This window comes from Solanum tuberosum, unplaced genomic scaffold, assembly GCF_000226075.1.
Source record: "Solanum tuberosum cultivar DM 1-3 516 R44 unplaced genomic scaffold, SolTub_3.0 scf00539, whole genome shotgun sequence".
Classification (NCBI taxonomy): domain Eukaryota; kingdom Viridiplantae; phylum Streptophyta; class Magnoliopsida; order Solanales; family Solanaceae; genus Solanum; species Solanum tuberosum.
The window spans coordinates 327,016-333,367 of NW_006239458.1; the positions used below are offsets into that span (position 1 = coordinate 327,016).

At 36.4% G+C, this 6,352-nt stretch overlaps 1 pseudogene; it reads right to left on the reverse strand.

Moving 5' to 3' along the window:
- Positions 1-274: 274 nt before the first annotated feature.
- Positions 275-5,694, reverse strand: LOC107058531 (condensin complex subunit 1-like; annotated as a pseudogene).
- Positions 5,695-6,352: the final 658 nt, after the last annotated feature.

A 6,352-nucleotide genomic window follows, 5' to 3' on the forward strand; every position in this document is an offset into this window, starting at 1 on the left:
ATCTTTCTCTAAAACTTTCTCTTTTACCTCTCATTCTCTCGGAATGTTCTCTACCTATGCTCAATTTTTCCTTGCCTCCGACTCAAATGCTAAAGACAGCCAGACATCGCTTACTGTGCAGCAGCCACAGAAGCAATAGTAGGTGGAGGAACACCCTCTAAGGTGGAGTCTCCAAATGAGCCTGAAGGAATGCTCGTCATCATCTCTTTGAAATATTGATGCTCAATCCGGTCAGTCTGTAATGTTGAAGTACTTGGTAGCCTCATAAACATACTTAAAGAGTGCCAAAGAACCTGTCAGAAAACTCAACACCGATCCTGCACCAATAGCCTGCAAATTTATCAACATTTAAACAACAAATTTCAAGGGAGAGCTTCATGGCGGAAGGATACTGACAACCATAGCGCCTTAGTTCAAATTCCCAATAAAATCACTTGTTTGAATACCTAAGAGAAGAGCAAAGACCTCCCTGGATGGTCAGGAAGACCTACATAATTGACATTCTTCACTCGTTGATGGGAAGATAAATATTCAGCAATTTTTTGTGCATTCTCCTACAAGATATTCAAATTATTTAGTTATAACACTGTGATGTGCCAGAATTTTACGAACCACCCTAACTTCTCTACACAATATAAAGATGAAGATGCAGCAGTATGCATGCCATAATCATGAAAATCTATAGGGTCAAGAATTACAGATTAACAAAGGTGTAGGAAGGCATATATGTTTCTAAAATGAAGGGTGGGACAACTAATTTCACCAACAAAAAAAGAAAATAAAATTAAACTTGTTGTTTTTCAATGCGAAGAGCCATTGTTTTGATTCCTCTCAAACAAAGCCAACAATCGAATGATGCTAACCCTGCACCTTAAGAATTTTGTAGGAATATACCTCCTTCGCCAAGTTGGTTAAGTAGGAAATATTATAAGAAAATTATCAGAAGGAAACTTGAGATGTTCAAATAGAAAGAAGGTATCAGACATCATTTACGTTCAAAATGCTAAACATAAATAATTAAAGATTTTCAGAAACAGAATTGTCAATGAACTAATTTCTTAAGCTTAACTTTAGGAACAATAACAAAAAGAATTCATAAACTTCATGGTCAATTATAAGGGCAGCCAATGCATTCAGGAAAAGAATTTTAGTGTCACGAAGTATTGCACAAATTTGTGCATCGCAGGGTCTATAGGGTGCTGCATAGAGAGGACTCCTTGTACACACCTTAAGCTAGATGGATGGGATCCCTTTTTGACTTGCATACAACCCTGCGTAAGTATATTAAGAATGTATGAAGTCTTATCCTTGGACCTCAGTGAAGGCCCTTATTCAAAGTAAAGAATTATGGGAGTTGCGAGACTATCGTCCTTTACATCCTTTTAATCTAGTCTACAGAAAATAGAAATCTTATTTTTATAAGATGTGGAGGAGGAAAAGGAAGCATTGATCATAGCAGGCTACCTATTGTTGAACAGTTCTAGAGTTTCACTATTGGTTGAGTAAGTGTTGGGTAAGTAATTCATTGCTAGAGATACTAATAATAAGTTAAATCTAGGACCTAATTTAACATCTATCAAGTTTCATATTATATGAAAGAATTACTGCTTCTTCTCAAATCCTGAATTCGGTAAGACAATCAAATTATCCCACATTACCAGAAAAGACATAACCATTCTAGCAAATCAGCAATGATGTTGGTTTAAATGTTTGAAATAACCACTTATAGGTCCAATCTGGATTGAAGGATAAATTACACTTTTTATCTGATATAATGATTATCTTCAACCACACTTTAACAACAACAACAACATACCTCGTGGAGGTAGATTTCAGCCATGCTTAAGTATGCCAAATAAAATGCACACTACTATAGCTTAACAACAACCAGTAAGGCTACTAAATTAGCACACATCACCCAGTACCAAAATAAACATCTGATATTGTTTCCAGGTTCTCTCCACCATGAGCTCCTCAAAAAAATATGTGCAACCATTCTACCATGCTTCAAAACAAAATTTGTAACTTCTAGAGTCACGCCTCACTAGATTTCTTATTTAGCAATTCAGTAGAAAAACAATTGGAATGATTTTATAGATTACATATTGTGCTACTCGTTAAGTCTCCCTTGGACATTAAAGCTCCAATTAGGAACTCCAGTGAAGAAAAATCTCCAATATTTGAATCGATAGTAATATTCAAGAGATTCTAAGAAGTTTCCTTTGAGTTCTTCCTGACATATATTGTAATGAAAGTATTCTCAATAGTTTCATATATTGCTTTTCCTTGTGAAAATTCCTGCAGATGTGCTTTATTAGGTCAAAATGTTTAATAAGACCTCATTAATAAAACATATTGAAATCAGCTAAGTTGCTTGAACTCTTCACTTTTGGTGCCGCACCCGTGTCGGTAGAACATGGGTGTGGGATCCCTGTCTAATTTGGTCAACCATTTTTTGGTACTTTGACCAAAATTGATGGGGAAAGTCTGGACAGTTTTAATGATTTGGATAATCAAAACAAAAGCTATGATGAAAATTGAAGAAAACTGAATACCTTTTGTATAGAAATTTCTACGTCACTCATTTTCCTTTAATCTCCTACCAAGATTCTGCTCAAGTTTTCCACAAAATATCTCATAATTTAGGTTTTATAACTCTATTTTTAGGCGAATCCCCGCACCCGTATCCATACATGGATCCATATCCCCGAATCTTAAAAATTAGATCATTAGAGATCCGACCTTCAGATCCGCACCCGTATCAAACACTCGGACCCGAGTCTGATCAACTTAGGATATCAGTTGTTGCTCCGATTATATAAAGTTAACATTACTAGTGGCAACATTTTCTGGAGGCAGGCTTCTGTACCATTTATTTGGAACTGTCTGTATCTCATCAGTAGAAGAATTTTATTCTCCACATCTGGGGCAGAAGACGAAGTAATTAATTGGACAAGGGTTGACATTGTGGTGGATACACAAATGGATAATCTCAAGCCTGCTTCCAGCAATTCAACCAAGGTCCTTGTTTGCTCCAAATTCCCAAAATCTGGTACAGAATCATCTGTTTGGCCTATCATATCTTCCTCATGAGGCAAGTTACTTTCTGTCAGACAGTCATCATGTTCCTTATTTATCTCTTCACCCACAATAAGGACTTCTCCATCTTCATTGCTAATTTCATCACAGGAAGACAATCCATCCAAAACACTTGTTGGCTGAGCCTTTGGTCCTAGGTCATCTAACTTTTTGTCGTATTGTTCTAAGGTTGCTTCAAAAGATGTTGCTCAGAGCTGGGGACCAAAGGGATTGTACTGCAACATCATAATATCTAAATTCAGTTCAGATTTTCTGACAATTGCACTCTTATCCTCTAACCTCCAAGCCGCTACTTCTACAACGTCATTCCATATGCCAAATGAAACTAAATACTCTTCACATAATTTAGCGCAGACCTGAAGCTCTTCACAATACTGTTATTCCTCCATCCAACAGTAAAATATGAGCTAGAGCTGCCACGAATTTAGAGAAAACAACGAATGGGAAAACAAAAACCACCTAGAAGATTTATTTGGTGTTCACAAACCTTCCAGAACTTTTGAATAATGGATTCATCTGGGGAGTACCCCAAAGTTTCTAGCTCTGTGGATGCAAAGGTTGCTTTCCTGAGAAGCCACCACTGTTCTGAAAAAATAACACAAACCTAGATCAAGAAAAACAACAAACTCAATTAATCAAAACAGATAATAGAAGGCACTATCAGAAGATAGGTGAACATAGATGTAAGGAATAATGCTTACCCTACATGCAAATTGACTTGCATGAAGACCTTTCGGATATTTAGTAGTCAGGAAAGACTCGAGTATTTTAAACAAGGCATTACACTTGGAGATTAAGAAGATCTGTTCTAGGACTGTGCCAGAGTTTATGATAGACTGCATGCACCAGCAAACATACAAATGTATGTTAAGAAGCAGAAATCCAATAACCTGAATAGTAAGCCAAAGAAGTTATGTATTGGTATGACTACAAAAAATAATTATTCAAACTACAGTATACCCACCTCGTCATCAATACTTCTGAATTTTGAAGAGTCTCTACAAGATGTCGATAGAACCCACTTACACTTCAGTATCACCGAAAGCCTTCATGACAAACATACCCAGCATCTCAACAAGAACATTTCTCATCTTATAAGATTCACCTCCAAAATGTGGGATTAATAAGCCAATATTAGTTGAGACCAACTTAGGCAATCTATCAGCAAGCTCTACAAGAAAGTGCCCAACACTTCAGCCCCTACTATATCCTTCACATAATCTTTCGGGGCTTTCCTTCCTATCTCTCTTATAAGAGAAGAAGCCATGCTACCATTAGCAAACTTCTTTTCACCACAAGCAACTTCATCAGCCAAATGGGAAACTACAAAATCATATTTGTGAACCAGATGCAAAATCGAAGCATATAATCGTGCAACATAGTGGTAATTGGTAATTGGTAGCACATGTCCATGTTATGCGAGTCAAGGCGTCTTTTGTCACTTAATATTTTAAGATGGTATACCGCATTCTCAAACATTGAAAAGGCATTGCTACAGCAAACCACATCATCAGATTGAGTTAGCATTTTGATCCACTAAAAGATAACCAGCTCAACGAAAAAGAAATAACCTTACTTCACAATGAATGACAAGTACTTTTCATCATGGTCTGATGATCCAAGGAGCAACGAGAGGTTGATCTCTAATGAATTTGCAACTAAGTTCAGTATCCTTTCCCTTTGTGACTCCCAATTCTACGCACTTACAAGTTTCTTCTTTCGACTATTGGCGACCACCTAAAGCAAATCAAACGTACTCTCAATTGTCCTCAAAATTTCAGTATGATACAAAAGGAACATATACTTTCAAGAAGAGCTATAAAGGAAAAAATACATACAAGGACATCCCAAAATCAACTAAACTCAAATTCTCCAGAATCCCTTGAAACCCAGCCTAAGGTCATTTTTAGCACTCCCGTTGTTTCAATTTACTTGTCATAACTTAGTTTTTAGGCTTTTTAAAAAAAGAATGCCTATTTTCCTAATTTGACAACTCCTTAATTTTACCATCCCACATGGCATGTTTGTGACTAGCAAATCGAAGAACATTTCGGTACAATATACAATTTTAGTTTTAAGACTGCAAAATTCAAAAGTACTCTTTAATTTCTTAAACTTTTTGTCAAGTCTAACAAAGATAAACAAATTGAAACTGAGGGAGCAACAACCTTTGATCCATTTTAGTTCAACTACACATACAGGATTACGATATTCCATTACCAGCATGAACACACATTAAAGCAAGCAGTTGCATTGACTAAAAATAGTAAATTCAGTATAAGAAATTCATAAAGTTGCACTACATGGGAATATACTATAGGCATCTCTCCCTCTCTCTCTCTCTCTCACTCAAACACACTATCAGATAAAGAAATGAGCTTACTTTTTTATTGTTGTTAGAACTAAATTTAGACTCCTCAATGAGCACAATGTTAATTAGGAAGGAAGTGTATATTTGGAAAGCATTTCAATATGACGCAACTCGATGAGCAAGAGAACAATCATCCTCCTCACCAGTAGAGTTTGGGGTACTATTGAAGATTCCACCATTGTTGAGTGAAGAAGCATGAAGAAGATACAGATGGGTTTTCAAATCTAAAGGATTTGGTAAGGAATTGAAAGAATAAAAAGTATTGGGGATTGTTTCCTATATCAAGGGGAATTTCCATCTCAAATTCCATGAGCAAGCCAAAATTATTAATGGTTTTATTTTGCGTCTTCATCTTGTTCATAGTGTTCTTGAGGGATATTCAAATCTACAAATAGAAGGAATCTACAAAAAAGAAGGTGTTTAATCTAAAAGGAAAGGGAAGAGAAAGTGGATAACTGTTAGGACACAATGGAATTTACCAAAAGGGGAAAGGAATAAAGGGAAAAGTACAGGGGGACACAAAAGCACAAAATTTGAAGGTCTTAAATGTGCACACACTTGTTCTTTTGGCGAGCCCGACTTCTCTCACCCAAGTCCAATCGGCGACTCACCGTAGTGACCTCTAGCTAGCCAAATTTCTCAGACATTTTGTCAACTTTGGCGAGCTGAACTTCAAGTTGGCGATCTGAACTTTAACTTTGACCAAGAAAACATGGGATTTGGAGACCCGAAACTCATTTTATGCCCCAAATCTCAGGTTTTAATTCTGTAGTTTCCTTTTCATGATTCTCAATCGTTCTACAGATTCCTAAACTAATTTTCAACTTGTAATAGATCTACTTATTGATGATTGGTTCTTGAATTCTTTTCTTTGTTAGTGCC